This window comes from Triticum aestivum, chromosome 2A (genome assembly GCF_018294505.1).
Source record: "Triticum aestivum cultivar Chinese Spring chromosome 2A, IWGSC CS RefSeq v2.1, whole genome shotgun sequence".
Taxonomy (NCBI): domain Eukaryota; kingdom Viridiplantae; phylum Streptophyta; class Magnoliopsida; order Poales; family Poaceae; genus Triticum; species Triticum aestivum.
The window spans coordinates 739,630,566-739,648,531 of NC_057797.1; the positions used below are offsets into that span (position 1 = coordinate 739,630,566).

Sequence of the window (17,966 nt, forward strand, 5' to 3'; positions counted from 1 at the left end):
CATGAATACGATTTCACTTGTTTGGATGTCATGGAATTGGCCCATGGACTCCCAGTGAGGTTTCAATACCAAATCTTGCTTGAATGACACACTATGGAATTGCATAATGCCTTGTTCTATATGCATCAAATCAAAATTTATACAATATGTGACTATAATCAACGTCCTTGTTGCTCTTGTTGTCAAGTAAGACGGGTTGTCGATGATCATTTTATATCGCTGGCTCTTGCTGACAGTACGCTCCTGCTGACCTCCCTATCTTCTTTTGAAAAGCAATCAGCCAAAGCAGAGACATAAGTTCCACACTGCACACATAATCATGCAAAGGACGCTTCTACGTAGATCAACACACGGACATAGCAATCTGGCATAGATGCATTACGAGACGCGGCTGCCAAGTACCATGGCCTTGTACAGTTTGGTCGTTCCTCCATGACTGCGTGCTCGATCGGTCGAGATGCAGCTGCGCTCGGCGGGATGTTAGCACTCCCTTTTGTCGCTGAGAAGTACGTAGGTCTTGATAGCTCATGGCTGGTGCTGCAGAAAAATCAGTGTGCCTTGCCTAGTTGCCTTCCTTGTTTCTTCAGTTTCAGTAGAATGTCTGAACCAGCAACTTAGACGCGCGAGGGCTGTTCTGTTTGTTCAGTACTAGTAAGCGTGCACGTGCAAATGCACATCTCGATTAATATCCAAGTATATATGAGAATAACATGCATATAAAGATAGTTTGGTTGCACCGGAAAATATTACAAATCAAGAAAAGACAAACAAGCCTGCCTTTGCATATATAGCCTTTTTTATTTAGAGATAGAAGACAAACACGTCAATTTTTGTGGCCATTTCCTTGTCCAGACCCGTACAACGTGAATTGCACATGCATTATTAAGTAGCATGCAAATCCATATAGGTAGGGTTTGACAGCAATGGGTCGGTGGATACCGACCGAAGAGTTTTATGACAGCCGGAAGACTATATATTCTACATGCCTTTGCACATATTTGTTACCAACCCAAAGAGCATAATAAAATTGAAAAGAAGATAATGACTGCATCTGTGCTGTGCCGGAGCTTAATTTTTTCAGTCTCCAAAACATATTGCATCGCAAAATTCATGTCTATAAATAAATAGCCACAACATATGGCAAATACAGTAAACAAATCCATGGAGATGAAAAATAAATTTTGATAAAAAATACTACAGTGTGACTACCAATGCGTAGATATCAAGTCCAGTTTATCATCTCTTATTAACTTCCTACTTGAGGCACTTGAGAATTTCTCGTACATCATATGGGATATTGTCTTCAGCTACATTTGCATCATACTCGAGCAAGTGTATCAAAATATTCTTTCTCAACTCATAACCATCCTACATGAGCAATGCATGATGTTAGGATGCAATTTTGCTTCAAATTTTTTATGAATGTGTGATATAGAACACTCACCGTGCAAATTGGACGAACAAATTTGTTACCATCCTGTCTCCCCAACCGGGTACAATAATGGGTACGCTAAAGGATCATAGCATCCATAGTAGGCTCTGATGTACAAAGGACGGTCCCCTTTTGCATGCACAATAACACTTCTATCAAAAGTGTGTTGGGGGTCAGTACCCTCAACCCACATTGCAGCCACCTGTGAAGCTGTAGGGGCATTGTACCTCCGCTGGTCCAATTTTATATTTTTGTTGAGTGTAATTTTATATTCCGCTAGGTCTGGAACTGAACCAAGGCTCTTAAAAGTCTTGACATATGAGTTGTTCTCCGGTATACGCAGAATCTTCCGTATGAGGTTGATATCTAGATCTGGAGAGCGTTTCACCCTATGTTCTAAGGCTTCATCTGCATCATAAATGTACAGTTGCAAATGTCTGGGTCCGTGATCACCAGGTAGAAGATGGTCTAGACGGTGGTACAACTGACCATGAGCACGGAAGGTGTATACACCGGTTCTTGCCGCGGTGTTGACCCGTTTGTCCAGTGTAACTCCAAGGCTTGTGAAGGAGAAGTGGGAGTTGAAATATCGAATGTGCTGCCTAAAGTACTTTGCATCCCCATCTACCTGACTTGAAAACAATCGTTGCAGTTCTTGAGGAACCTCTGTGATAAATACCTTGACCTTACCTTTTCTGCCAGAAGGCTGGACCTTCATACTGGAACCTAATTGCTCCACAATGGATACAGTCTTTTACTAGCTTCAAAACATGATGCTTGGTGGGTAGATTGTGGTAGACGTGGTCGTAAGGATCATGAGTCTCATAAGCATACGAACCATCAGTTGTCACTCTGTACGATTCGAAGTTATTACCTGGAAAGTCACGAGCAAGAATTAAATCCGGGGTCGCAAAGAATAGTGACTCACAACAGTAATGAATTATAATCTCATGGTATAAGTAACCTTGTGCGCTGAAGCGCCTACTCTCCTCCTCATCATCATCATCATACACAGTCTCTCCCTCCTGGGAGGTGTCCATGTTTTCTATGGGAACACAATGATTGAATCAGCTAAATATAATGAATGTGGGTACCATCATGGAAGGGAAGAGAACACACCTTCAATTTCAACATCCGGTCTCATTGGCTCAAAAATTCCGGCTACATCAGAGTCATCGTCAATGTTGCAGACTCGTGGAAGACATAGGAAAACCAACCCAAGAGAGCAGACAAGGTTGTCAAATGTATAATAGCATTCTCAGTGCGAATATCAAGTGGCTTATGCGTTTAAGATCTCCATCAAACCATACTATGCATTTCAATCAGACAATTAAATACATATATGGTTGTTTTGTATGGCAGGTGTGCATGGTGTCTGGCATACGGATCCAGATGACTTACCAGCATGGTTGTTTTGGTCGGAATCGGCACAAGTCGTCCGCTTTCCTTTCTTGTACTCGCGAACCCGATATAATAAGGCATCTCTCTGGTCCGTGCTCATTTCTGAGTATTTCGTTCTCTTACAAATGCGCTCCTTCTCGTAGCGTGCAGCTGAATCTATATAACGTAAGGTAGAAGTCTCCATATCATGTCGAAAGGACATTGTGCTGTAATATAACAGGATGAATAATTGCACATGGATCCAGATGTCTTACCAGCATGGTCGTTCTGGTCGGATGAGGCACAAGTCGTCCGCTTTCCTTTCTTGTACTCGCGAACCCGATATAATAAGGCATCTCTCTGGTCCGAGCTCATTTTTGAGTATTTCGTTCTCTTACGAATGCGCTCCTTCTCGTAGCGTGCAGCTGAATCTATATAAGGTAAGGTAGAAGTCTCCATGTCATGTCCAAAGGACATTGTGTTGTAATATAATAGGATGAATAATTGTTGGTAAGTTTCAGCATACCTTGTGGTTCAATGGACGGACTAAAGATAAAACTCGTTGGCACAAAGTCATTGTGTTCAGCCGACCTCGCTCTCCGTGCATAAGTTGGATTCCTATGCAGCCAATCATCAGAATCGTTGTCCTCTGTATTTGGCTCTCCAACCAGCGTGTGTCCCACACGGGTGATACTGGATTGTGCCGATCCATAATGTGTGATACCTACAGTTGATGTAGAAAAACATGGGATGTTAAGCATTCCGGCTTCAGTCGACAATTTACGTGACATTGCAAGTTTGAACTGAAAACAAATGGTGGTGCTCTGACCAGGTGGTGCGCCGGTTGCAGTTGTCGATATGTGTCGTGCCACGGGAAGACAAGTACTCTCGGAGGTTGGTACCGTAATGGTTGAACCTGTTTTGAAGAAGAGCAGACAAACTCATAAACCCAGAGCAAGATGTGTCATTAATATAGTGGTATTTGAAGGTGGTATTACCAGGTGAAGATTGCGAGTACGAGCTGTGAGGCACTTCGACCGTAACACTGTCATGTACAGCTTTTTTTTGCAGCCGAGCCAACCGCAGCTTATGCAAGTGTTCTGCTCTTTGTTCGTCTGTTAGTCGAGCATACCAATTATTGGCAGTCCTTTTTCGCCCGACATTAGCATCTCCGGAATGTCGAACAGTAGCCGTGGAGTCCCCTGTACATCTTGCATCTGACATAAGGCAGGAGTCAGACGAACAAGCAAAATGAGAAAATGGTCATTCAATAATTATGATATGCGGAGTATGAACATACCATTTATGTGTGTGTTGGTTATGTTGCTTAAAGGGGTACATTCCTTGGATCCTAACGAAGCATGTGCCTCAGGTGTTAGTTGACCAGTAATAATATTCAGAGACTGAGCCTTCTTTTCTTGTCGGGACATACGACGTTTTTCGAGGAATGCTGCTCTCTTCTCATCAGACAGTCGGGCATACCATGTATTCTTTTTTGCTTGCTGACTATTAGTAGTGACATTTGCGTTCTCAATGGTAGACGAGTTCGTTATGTCTGTAAATGGGGAACGATGCGTAGTTGTTCGTGGAACTTTGTCTGGATTACTCTTCGTCATCTTATAGGAAAAACACAAATGTTAAGAAGAACCAACAAAGTACAGAAAGAGGTGAAGAAGCAAATGCAATATCCAGACATGCAGGATTTGAACATAGATAAAGTGCAGGATTGGAACAGCATGTGCAATGTGGGACTACAGAGTTCAGAGCAAGCAACATAGATAAAGTGCAGGATTGAAATTAGAGCAATACATAAATTTGCATCTGTTTTAACTGTGACACTGTAAATTGATTTATTAGAAGAAGATATAAACAGAGCTTGAATTAACAGCAAGGCTATTGGATGTGGATACCAAAATAATGAATTAAATAAGTAGAACTTTAGAGAAACTACCACTATTTTAAAAGCGAGATCTGTTCTATTGATCAAATCAATAGGTTATTTTAAACTGAAAAGGCCCACAAAGATGCTAATAATCCTAGAAAGTTAGAAGACCAAAAATTATTTAACCCACTATGATAATACAGAGTAGTTAGCAAGAAGTATATACATACTATTTTACAAATAAGGTATATACAACAATTATCAGAGTATATACTACCATATGGAGTATATACATATAATACTGGCAATACGGTTAGTAGATTCTTGATTGTCACAAAGGAGTATACTACTACTACTACAAAAATAAGCAACTGAAGCAAAATCATGGTCCAAGTAAAGAACAGATCGATTCTCCATAATTTACTTAGCTCATGTACGTATATGATTAATCTGACCAGGCTGAAACAATGCCTAGAACTGACAGCAGCAGAAACACCAGCGGAATTTAGAAGCGTAGAATCAAACCAAAAACCCAAAAATTGTGACAGCAAGCAGTAAGAATGTGAGGGCAAAGCACCTGGAGCGTGGAGGTCCGGCGTGGGCTGTGTCCTGGCGGTGCGTGGACGCGGCGACCCGGTCGGCGCGGGCTGTGTCCTGGCGGCGCGGCGGTCCGGGCGGATGGAGCGTGGACGGCGCAGCGGTCCAGGCGCCTTGAGCGCGGACAGCGCGGCGGTGCGGACGGCGCGGCGGTCCAGGCGCCTTGAGCGCGGACGGCGCGGCAGTCCAGGCGCCTTGAGCGTGGACGGCGCGGCGGCGCAGACGGCGCGGCGGTGCGTGGCGCGGGAGGCACGGGCGGAGGTTCTCCGGCGGCGGTCGAGGCGGTTGGCTGGTGCGGCTGCAGCAAGAGGGCGGATGAGGGGTGGGGCGGTGCCAAAACTGCTGGTTGCGAGAGGGCAGAGGGGAGCGACGTGGTCGGGGAACGATGTTAACCCAATGGCAATGATTGGTAATTAATTAAGTAATGGCATGGTGGGTAATTAAAGCGTAAAACGCGTTTAGTATTCTGGAGGGATGTAGACCATCAAATTGCAGGTTTCGATGGATAGGATGATTTAGTTCTTCGTCCTCTCTTTCTTTTATAGTGGTAGTAGATGCACTTTTGGCTTTTCAGTTAAAGTCGGAACCACGACACAGGCGCACGTCGGCAGCTCGTCGGGACGCAGCGGCGACGGCCGGCCACCGTGGCGCGCCTCTGTTTTTGGCCCTAGAAGGTAGTTCATTGTTTATTAGTACCTGTATTTTTTTTGGCGGTGCAGTATTGTGGTTGGCTTAATGATTTTCTCATCGAGCTGTTTTGCGGCCAAACTTGCAGCTCCGTTGGACGAGTTTTTTGTTTTTAGGGAAACTCCGTTGGCAGTACTTCATATAATATGTTGGCAAAAGCCCACTCATGACAAAGCCCAGACATTCGAGCCCATTGCCCACGTCTGCCTCTCTCGTCGTCCAGGTCGCCTTGTGTTACGGACCAACCTACTACCACTGCCACAGCGGCCCGTCAAGGCGATGGAGTACAGCAACGGATCCGGAGAGCCCACGAGCCCAACAAGCGCTACACCGGCCCAGAGTGGACGACGTAACTACTTAAGCAAGCGCCGAACTGGAGAAAGGCAGGCAGAAACGAGACACTGGCGGCGGCTCTCTCTCTCCCGATCCCCTTTTCCCTCCTGTATCCAAGAACTCTAGATCGAAACTTTCCAATTCCTCTGTATTAAGCTAGTGATTGAGTTAAGGTACCTAAGGGGAGCGTAACATTTGGTATCAGCAGCCTTTTCCCCCCACCACCTTAACCCTGGCCGGTCGATTTCCTTCGACCATCCAAACTCGCCGCGGCAAGCACACAGCCATTGAGGAGACCAACAAGGCCCTGGCCGATCTGACAGCAGCGATCAGCGGCATATCTGCCCAGATCGGCGAGATCCATCCCATCGTCCTCGAGCTCCAGGGGTGGCGACCGGCCGTCGAGCGCTCGGTGGAGGACCTGCGCTTGGAGGTGGGCGAGCTGCGACAGGAACTTAAGGAGGTGCGGCCAGAGACCGCGCCGGTGCCTGATCCGGCATCTACGACAGCTACGGAGTTGGCGCAGCCAATTCGTCTCATGGATCTGCCTCCACTGCTTCCGTTGACGGCAATACCGCCACTCAAGCCTGCTCCGATCGCGGACGCACGTCTTCCTCAACTCAGCGAGCGCCTCTTGCCTCGCGGTGGCGACGGCCACGGGCCCGCTGGCCACGGCAGGACGCAAGATCACCGGGGGCTGTCGCCGGGGGAACGGACCCCGTGGGCACCTCCGGTCACGGGTATGGCCGATTTCCACCCTTTTGCTGCAGAGAGTTCGTTTATGGGAGAGCGTCAATTCGGATTCGCCCGATTTCCACCTCCCCCATGTTTTGATTTACCTCTGATCGATGGAGATGGGCCACGAGCTTGGCGTTTGAAATGTGAGGCGTATTTCAGAGTTTGTACGCTTAGTCCTGACACTTGGGTGAGCTGCGCCGCGATGTATTTCATCGATGGGGCACTGTCTTGGTTGCAATCCACCAAGGCGCACCTAATATATACAGACTGGGGTATGTTTGCAGAAGCAGTGTGTGCATAGTTTGGGAGAGAGGAATTCCAGTCCCTGTTGCGACAATTCAATCGTCTGCAGCAGAGCGGTTCGGTGACTGAATATGCAGAGAAGTTCATGCAGTTCATGCACAATTTGGTGGCACACCATGAATCATGGGAGCCATCGTATTTCATTACACACTTTATTGATGGGTGGAAAAAAGATATTAGAGTTGCAGTAGTTTTACATCGACCAAAAACGCTCGATACTGCTGTCGATCTTGCCTGTTTACAGGAGGAGGTGCTCGAAGCTATGCGCAGAGAGGACAAGAAGGACGATCGCCGGTACTCAACACCGGTATTGTCTCGAGCGGTGCCGCGCACGGCCCTGCCCTTGCCTCCACCGCCGGTTTTCGCTCCAACCAAGCCTGCAGTGCCCGTGGAGGGGCGCAGCACAGACCGTCGCGCACAGGAGGCGGCGCACTTGCAACCTGCGGAGGATAAGATCGCAGCTCTCCGCGCATATCGGCGCGCGCGGGGACTCTGTTTCACCTGCGGCGAGCGCTGGGGGCGCGACAATCGCTGTGGACCGACCGTGCAGCTGCACGTGGTGGAAGAACTGCTGGCGATGATGCACAGCGAGCCAAGTGACTCCAACGACCTGAACCAAGACGAGGCGGCAAGCGAGCAAGGGGTAGATTGCTGCGTCCTTTCCAAGGAGGCTCTCGACGGAGGGGAATCCAACACCACCATGCACCTCCACGGCTGGGTCCAAGGCCAGGAGGTGTTGATGCTCGTCGACTCGGGCTCCTCCCACAGCTTCATCTGCGAATCCCTCGCCGCTCGGCTGCAAGGTGTGGTCAAGGCCAAGCACCCATTGGCAGTGCGGGTGGCCAATGGTGGTGTCATGCGCTGTGATCAAGAACTGCCGAAGTGCCAATGGCAGACCCATGGAGTCACCTTCGACACCACCCTTAAGGTACTTCCGTTGGGGTGCTATGACGTCATTCTTGGCATCGACTGGCTAGCACAGCACAGCCCCATGAAAGTGCACTGGCTGGAGAAGACGATGGATTTTGAGTACCAAGGCTCCACCATCCACCTCCAAGGGGCGAAGGCAGATGTTAGCCAATGCAAATCCCTTTCCGGCGAGGAACTAGCTGAGTTGCTGCATTGCGCTGGGGTCGTGCACATGGTTCAGCTTTGTGCCACTATGCAAGGGGAGCAAAGCTTGATAGAAGTGCCGGTGCCTGCGGAGATTGAGTCACTGATCAGCGAGTTTGAGCACCTGTTCGCAGAGCCGAAGGGGCTACCACCGCAGCGTTCGTTCGATCATACCATCCCTCTGCTTCCGGGAGCAAAGTCGGTCAATGTCCGCCCATATCGCTACAGTCCAGCTCAAAAAGACGAGATTGAGAAGCAGGTAGCGGACATGCTTGCTCAGGGGATTATTGCGCCCAGCTCCAGCCCGTTTGCGTCGCCAGTACTGCTAGTCCAGAAGAAGGATTTGTCTTGGCGTTTCTGTGTAGACTACCGCCAGCTCAATGCCATAACAGTCAAGAACCGTTTTCCATTCCCGGTCACCGACGAGCTTCTGGATGAACTTGCGGGGTCCAGGTGGTTCACTAGCTCAGATCTCCGAGCCGGGTACCATCAAATACGTAACCCGAGGACGAGTACAAGACCGCTTTCAAGACCCACCATGGGCATTTTGAGTTCAAGGTGCTAGCGTATGGCCTAACAGGTGGACCTGCTACCTTCCAGGGGGGATGTATATTGTGCTAGCTCTAGTTAATCGCAAGGGGGTGCTGGTTTTTATCGACGACATCCTGGTGCACAGTGCCACACTAGAGCAACACCGGGATAAGCTGCGACAAGTGTTCCAGCTATTGAACGAGTATCAGTTAAAAGTCAAGAAGAGCAAATGCACGTTTGCCAGCCCGAGCTTGCTATACTTGGGGCATGAGATCAGTGGGGAGGGGGTGCGCACCGACAACAAGAACATTGCTGCCGTCGAGAAATGGCCAACACCCTCCACTGTCAAGGAAGTGCGCGGTTTCCTTGGCCTCGCGGGTTACTACCGCAAGTTTGTGAAGAACTTTGGCATCATCAGTCCTCCCTTGACAGACCTGCTTAAGAACACCGTGTTCCGCTGGACATCATTGGAGGAAGCAGCCTTCCAGGAGCTTAAAAAGGCGCTGATCACTGCACCAGTTTTGGCATTGCCAGATTTCACGGTTCAGTTTGAATTGGAAACAGATGCTTCGGACAAGGGGATTGGGGCAGTCCTCAAACAAGGCAAGCATCCAGTGGCATTTCTGAGCAAGGCTTTAGGCCCGCGCAACAGTGCCCTGTCCACCTACGAGGAGGAGGGACTGGCAATCCTGTTAGCGGTGGAGCATTGGCGCCAATACTTGCAGAGTGATGAGTTCCTCATTCATACGGATCAGCGCAGCTTGGTCCACCTTGAGGACCAACGGTTGGCAACCCCGTGGCAGCAGAAGATCATGTCAAAACTGCTTGGTCTGCGTTACAGAATTGTCTACAAACGCGGCATGGACAACCGGGTGGCTGATGCACTATCCAGGCGTCCCGGACCAGCTCAAGGAGACCTTGCGTCGATCACAGTAGCAGTGCCGGCATGGTTGGAGTCAGTTCAGCAAGGGTATAAGGACGATCCTATAGCGCGCAAATGGCTAACACGACTGGCCACAGGAACAGCCAACACGGATGGATTCACATTGGACTCTGGAATCATTAAGCAGCACGGACGAGTTTGGCTCGGCAACAATGTACAACTTCAGAAACAGGTGTTGTCTGCATTACATGCAAGTGCCATTGGTGGACATTCAGGTTTCAACGTCACCTATCACAGAGTGAGACGGCTGTTTACTTGGCCTGGGATGAAGCAACACGTGTGACTATTTGTTGAGGAATGCCAGACTTGCAAACAAGCTAAGCCAGAACGGGTCCGGTATCCTGGCCTCCTAGAACCACTGCAGGTGCCCAAACAGGCTTGGGAAGTTATCACCATGGATTTCGTGGAAGGGTTACCGCAATCAGCAAGATACAACAGTGTATTGGTGGTGGTGGACAAGTTTTCCCGGTATGCCCATTTCATTCCCTTGTCGCATCCCTTCACGGCATTTCAAGTGGCTCAGGTGTTTGTCAACAACATCTACAAACTCCATGGACTGCCAACAGCAATTGTTTCAGACCGCTACCCCATCTTCACCAGCACTATGTGGAAAGAGCTGTTCTGACTGACTCACACCGAACTCCGCATGAGCACGGCACGACACCTGCAGACAGATGGGCAGTCCGAGCGAGTCAATCAATGCCTGGAGACCTATTTGAGATGTTTCGTCCATGCTTGCCCGACCAAGTGGTCCCATTGGCTGGCCCTCGCCGAGTTCTGGTACAATACTTCTCCTCACTCTGCCCTTGGAACATCCCCATTTGAAGCCTTGTATGGGCATGCGCCACGGCATTTTGGCATCATCGACCCCATGTCGTGCGCGGTGCCGGACCTGGACGATTGGCTGCAAGACCGGGCGCAAATGGAGGCCTTGCTCCGGCAACACCTGCTTCGTGCTCGTCAGCAAATGAAGGAGTCCGCAGACAAGAAGAGATCAGTCCGCGTGTTCGCAGTGAAAGACTGGGTGTTCCTGAAGATTCAACCATACATTCAACGGTCGCTAGCTACGAGAGCTAACCAAAAACTGTCCTTCCGGTATTTTGGTCCTTTTCAGGTGGTGCAACAAGTCGGCCAAGTCGCCTACAAGCTTCAGCTTCCCGCCTCATGCAGCATCCACCCTGTCTTTCACGTGTCCCAGCTGCGCCGGGCCTTGCCGTCGGCGGAACAAGCCCTAGACGAGCTGCCAGCGGAGGCAGCGCCCAACCCCGAACCCGTGGAGATCCTCGACACTCGCCTTCACCGTCGCGGTACGGCTCTGGTTCCTCAAGTACTCATTCGCTGGACGGGGCAGCCGGCTTCTGTGGCGACTTGGGAAGATCGCGAGGAGCTCCAACACCATTACCCAGCCGCTCCAGCTTGGGGACAAGCTGATTCTCAAGAAGGGGGGAATGTTACGGACCAACCTACTACCACTGCCACAGCGGCCCGTCAAGGCGATGGAGTGCAGCAACGGATCCGGAGAGCCCACGAGCCCAACAAGCGCTACACCGGTCCAGAGTGGACGATCTAACTACTTGAGCAAGCGCCGAACTGGAGAAAGGCATGTAGAAACGAGACACTGGCGGCGGCTCTCTCTCTCCCGATCCCTTTTCCCTCCTGTATCCAAGAACTCTAGATCGAAACCTTCCAATTCCTCTGTATTAAGCTAGTGATTGAGTTAAGGTACCTAAGGGGAGCGTAACACCCTGTCTCGAGCTCGAAGCCGCCGCACGCCGCCGCTGAATACCTGAATCCCGATCCCTCCTTCCGAGCTCCGACTGCTCCCGGCTCCACTTCGGACCTGCCGCGCCCACCTTGCCAGCAAGCTCCCCCACCTCCAGCGACTGGCGCCGATGCGGCGTCTCCCTGACTCCGTCCCCGCACCACCTGCACCTTCTGCTCCAGCGCGGCAGCGCCTGGCAACCTCTTCCATGCCGGCCTCGGTGGAGCTGATACACGAGGCACGGAGGCGGAGGAGAGAGGGCTGGCAGAGAGTGCGTGGACTTCGTTCGGTGAGGTGGCCGGTTGACGCTGCTCCTGCTCGACAGCTCGACCAAGGTACTGAACATTCTAATTCTTGGCTTGATGTGCTCTATTCATCTGTAATCTGTAGAATTGATGCTTATTTCTGTTGAATGAAACAAATCAATGCGTACTTCTGTCGTAATTGCAGAATTGAACATGCAGAGGAACGGGACAGTCCCTTCTCCTGAAACATATTACATGAGTCTAAACCAAACATGATTGCATCTTCTTCATTACTGTTTCTTCCCTGGCGATAACTTAGGGGGGGAAATCGTATATCTAAACATTGCAGCTTAGACTTGCAGAGTTTATATTCCAATAACATGTAGGGCGGGTGATCCGTTACAAACTTGCAATGAAAACATTCTTTTTCAAGATAGCAGTTCTTGGCCAGAACCAGCTGAAGGGGGGTCCCAAAAATATATGACATGTGAATGCAAAACTTTCACTCACTATGATGTGCAAGTTTCTTGGTCAGGAGTCAGGACTTTGTGGATTGCCTCAATCTTCTGCACAACATCGAACATCGTAGGCCTCGAGTCAGCAAATTGACTGCAACAGTTTATGGCGAGCTGCAGAAGTTGCACCATGCTCTCCTCTTCCCCGGCCTTCTGCTCCCGTCCTAGGGGCTGAGCTCCACGTCGAAGACCTCCATCGTCCACTGCTCGCATACAATAGACCATGCCCATTGTGCCAAATCTAACCCCTCCTCATTTTGTGTGCTCTTTGCTGGATCCTTGCGAGTGAGAAGCTCCAGCAGTAGGATGCCAAAGCTGTACACGTCAGCTTTCTGGGAGACTGACCTATTGCCGGAGATCTCAGGCGCGCTGTAGCCGGAGGCATTGGAATACACACCAAGTGGCATCAGGCCGTGCTCCGACACACATGCATTGTGGGTGCCGGTGAGCAGGATATTGGAAGACTTGATGTTGCCATGGCAGCTCGATGGTCCAACTAAGTGGATAGCCGCCACACCACGTGCAGCAGCGAGTGAGATGGCCGACCGCTGCTCCCAGTCCAGCGGAGTCGTGCCGGGGATTCGATAACCTAGTAGGTTCACACATCATGAGTTAGCGATGCATCAAACACTTTGGAAATTGTAAAGGCAAACATACGATAGCACTGTAAAGTATATACATTACCATGGAGTACTTTTGCTAGGCTACCCATGGGGATCATATCATACACTAGCATCTTCTCATCCGTGTTGTAGTAATACCACCGCAGTGGCACAATGTGCTTGTTCTGGATGGCGCCAATCATCCTCACATGCTGCTCAAACTCCACCTTCGGCAAGTCCACATCCCTCAGCCTCTTGAATACCATCTCATAACCACCATCAAGCGTCGTTTTGTATGTTGTCCCAACTGTACCCTCGCCTAGAACTTCAGCCGATCGTCGAAGCAGGTCATCCAGCTCGAACAATTGGCCTCTCAATGTCAACCTATCAATATAAGTTCCCACGTTTCGGGTACTGCTGCTGCTTTCAATTGGTGGTGTTTTGGCTGGAGCTAATTTATTTTTCTTTCCCCGAGAAAACAGAGCTAGTCTTCCTTGTACCTGACGAGGAGCTTTTCTAAGTTTGCGAAGAAGCTCTGCAACTTCTAACATCTCAGGACGTTTGTCAAGCTCCAGCTTCAAGCATTTACCTGCCAACTTAGCAATCCCTTCGATAGTCTTCATATCACTTGATGTTGGATTTCAGGATCAAATATCCCCCTCACCATCCTAAAGCGTTTTGAAAGAGACTTAAAATTTTCAACCAAGCCAATCTCCCCATCCTCTGGTCTTGCTTTCTTTCTAGCAACGGCGGAGCTATGTTATGACCTGAGGGGGCCGTGCCCCCCCCCCCCCCCCCCCCCCCCCAGCCCAAACGATTTTATTTCATTACTAGGTAGCAGTGGCCCCTGCTGGCTGCAGCTCGGCTCAATCCATCTTCACGCGGCTTAATCCATCTTCACGTACAGTGCAGCAACGAACTAACCCATCTTCAGGCACGTGCTTCTCAGCTCATGTGTGTGTGTGTCTATATATATATATATATATATATATATATATATATATATATATATATATATATATATAGAGAGAGAGAGAGAGAGAGAGAGAGCCTAAATGTAGGGCACGTTCGTGCATGGATAGATCAGCGGCAGCACATGACTAGCTGAAGTATTTAGGCAGCGGATGACTCGTTCAGTGTTACAATATGGTGTGGTTCATCTCAACCAGCTGCCCCCGCCGTGACGCACAGCCTAAATCTGAAGAGCGTTGCCTGTACATCAACACTGATATACAATGAGTCAAACTGGGTTTTTTTTTCTTGTATGGTTTGATCTAACTAATTGGGAAGTTTTTGGTGATGGCACTACAATTTTTTCTCTAAGTGGCAGTTGGTCAGCCGTTGACTGCACTATTGGACTGTACACATTATAAATCAGTTTTACTAAGTCTCCGTGGACTAAGACTTCGTTATGTCTCAGTCGATACTATATCCCTTAGATCTTGTATAGAGAATTGTGCATTCTTTTCTTCAGCTTCTTTCTTTTTCTTTTTATATACTATATCATTCGACTGAGGCTTGGTTAAGTCTCAGTCAACCGAGAACTAACTACACTTATTATAAATTTTCTCTCAACAACAGTTGCTCATCATGGATTTTTGTCTTTCGGCCCCCCCAAGCATTTTTGTCTAGCTCCGCCACTGCTTTCTAGTGATCAGTTCCAGGAGTACAATTCCAAAACTATAAACATCACTCTTTGCTGTGAGGCGACCATTCTGAGCAAACAGAGGGTCCATGTAGCCGATACTTCCTATATTATTTAGAGTATATAGAGTATTTTCAGTGTTGACTAGTCTTGATATTCCAAAGTCTGATATTTCTGCTCTGAGTCCATCATCCAGAAGTATATTATCAGGCTTGATATCACCATGAATGACCTGAGTATACATTTGTGAATGCATATAGGCCAATGCTTCTGCACAATCAATGGCAATTCTTAGCCGTGTATCCAAAGTGATGGGAATGCTATCCTTGTGAAGGAAGTCACTTAGATTTCCTTTGGAAATATACTCCGTGACCACCATAAGGGCATTTTCATCTACACAGTAGCCGACTAATCTGACTACATTCTTGTGATTGATCTCACGGTGGACGATCAACTCTTTGTCAAAACTTTCTTTTGCATTGTAGATAAACTTCTTGACTGCAACCATACTTTTGTCCTCAAGGACTCCTTTATAAACTTCTCCAAAGCCACCTTTACCGAGTACAGTTTCATAGTTGTTGGTAAATCTTCGTATCTCATCTTCTGTAAAATATTTTATATTATGATTGCTACGTGCAGTCCATTTCGATCTATGCTCTTCCCGGATGCATTGTGTTACTATATTTTCTGCCATCTTTGAAAGTAGCAGGGAACTTATTCAATGTTGGAAGACAGTTTGACCTAGAAAAAAATTCTGCTAGTGTTCGTCAAATTTAACCCATCATATAAATGAGGAAACAAATAAATAAAGTACGTAAGAGTGCTTAATTTCATTGGATTAATCATCAATTAATTAGTAGGGATTTCAGATGCCCATTGGGAAACATATATGGATGTTGTTTATAGAGGCCCTAGCTGTTGAAGATGACCAATCTATTTATCTATTTTACTGTTTCAGATGTTTTCACAACACTGCAGAGAATCATTTGTGTTCATGGACTGCATCGCTAGAGGAAGTACAACGTAGGTGTGCAACACTGAATTAATATTTATTGTAAGTTTTGCTGTGAATTTTGAATAACAGCTTCATATCTGGGTAATTCACTAACTCTACATAATTGCTTCCTTGCAGAGAAAATGAAGCAATTTTTTGGATTGAGCATGAAGAAAAAGGTTGGGATCAACCAAACAAAGTGAAGAGTTTAAATCCAAATTGATAATATCTCGGGAAAAAAACAAGACAGAGATGGGTGTGGTAGAGCCAAACATACCACTTTAGAGTTGACGCCGTAACATGACACAATCAGCTGAGCCTTCTTTTGTTAGTGGTCGCACAGATCGCCATGGGATGGAACTAGAAAAAAGAAGAGATCGCCATCGTTGATGGTCAACTTTCGAAACATGAATGAGGTAGCCCTATCCGTGGTTGTTGGGGTTACTTAACAACTGCTGCCGAATTAGATAAAGATTATCATGCCAAACTTTCTACTTATTATGTAAGAGCGTCCCGATCCCATGATTGCAAACGTACAAAAACATAACATTAGATAGTACCAACATGCGCTATGTCTCTATCTCCTCGTGTGAAATATAAGACCTGGTCGTCTGCAGGGTCTGGGCTGGGTTTCCCTAGTGTTTTTCTTTTTCACTCGTGATATTGTGTGTGGTGTTGCATGGTTTTACTCCGGGAGTTGGATTTTTCCTGGTTTTAGTATCTTTGTCCATTACCTTGTTTTTTTTTCTTTTTTCTTTTTCCTTTTTTTGTCTATATCTTTTTTCACTATCCTGTTTTTATTTTCCTTTTAATCAAAATACAACTATTTTTTGAAAAATGCATGAATATATTTAAATGGGTGGAAGCCTTTCTATAAATTACTTTTTAAATGTGAGAACACTATTTTAAGTAACATGAATATTCATATTTTTTTAGAATGTGAAAACACTTTAAAATTACGTGAACATTTAAAAATAATAATACTTTTAATTATTTAACATTCTACAAAAGTACATGAAATATTTTAAAATTAAGCGGGCAATTAAAAAACACATAACTTCTTCTTTAACGACATGGATATATTTTTTAATATGTGAACACTTTTAAAAAATTTATGAACATTTAAAAAAATTGTAAATAACTTTTTAAAATATACGAATATTTTCTTAAATACATGAAAACTTTAAAATACAGGAAATGTTCTCTTAGAAGTACATGATTTTATTCTTTTTATATGAGCATATTTTTTAATAACACTTAATTTTTATACTTATTTTACTATTAAATTAGTTATATATAAACTAGTGGGATAAATATTTATTTTATATATTTAAAAACATAAAAATACTTAATAATGGGCCGCACCCGAATGTTGGCCCAACACTTCTAAGAGCGAGGTATAGACGCACACAAATATATCACTAGTCCTATTTGGCCGGAACCTAGGTTTTCACCCGCAGAGCTCGACATTCAAATAGCAGAGGAGGTGAAGGGGCTCCGCAAGGACGCCTCCAAGAAGGTGAACGACGGTCGAGGCCATCGTGGTCGTCGGCATCGATCAAGGTCGGCGCAAAGCTTTCGCCTATAGCTCACCATGCCCAAGTCATAGCATCGTATCCCTTCCTTTGCTCGCGCATTGGTAACCAGGTGGGCAAGATGGCTTTGCCGCTGCCAACATCCACCACCCCCGCCAGCTCGATACGCAGCACTCCGCTACCATATTTCAGCCCTTGTGTATGCGACGATGGCGCGCATGTCAGCTTCGTCCGATGAGGACACCATTATGCGAGCGGCTTCATTGGCTCATGGCTAGTTAACTTTGATGAGTTAGTGTTGTCTAGCATCATGAGTTGTAGTGCTTAGCAATTATAGCTTGGTGCTAGAATGTAGAAGGTCGAGAGACCTCACTCTTGATTATTCACGTTCTTTTTTAAAAAACAAGGTAAAAGACTTGACAATTTTCATTGATTAAGAAGAAGGTTTAGACATAAGCCGCGAGGCGGCAAAAAAAAAGTATTCTCGTGACATAACAATACTAAGCTGCATGGCTCCCGCCAAGTTCAAAGATGGGCCTCCTCTTTGATTTTTGCGATAACAATGGAGGTCGGGCGAGGACATTTTTGAAAAATTCTTGTTTTACGCTCCTTCCAAATTTTCCATGAGACAAGCAACATCAGGGAGGCGATAGCCTTCCTGCGGTCACCTCATTAACCGCCTTAATCCATCAATCTCTAACTGAGTCTTCATGACGCCAAATCATTGGC

The 17,966-nt window shown here is 47.0% G+C and overlaps 1 pseudogene; it reads right to left on the minus strand.

The window, feature by feature from the left end:
• Window positions 1–12,455: 12,455 nt before the first annotated feature.
• LOC123191961 (probable inactive receptor kinase RLK902) lies at window positions 12,456–17,242 on the minus strand (annotated as a pseudogene).
• Between the last annotated feature and the right edge of the window lie 724 nt (window positions 17,243–17,966).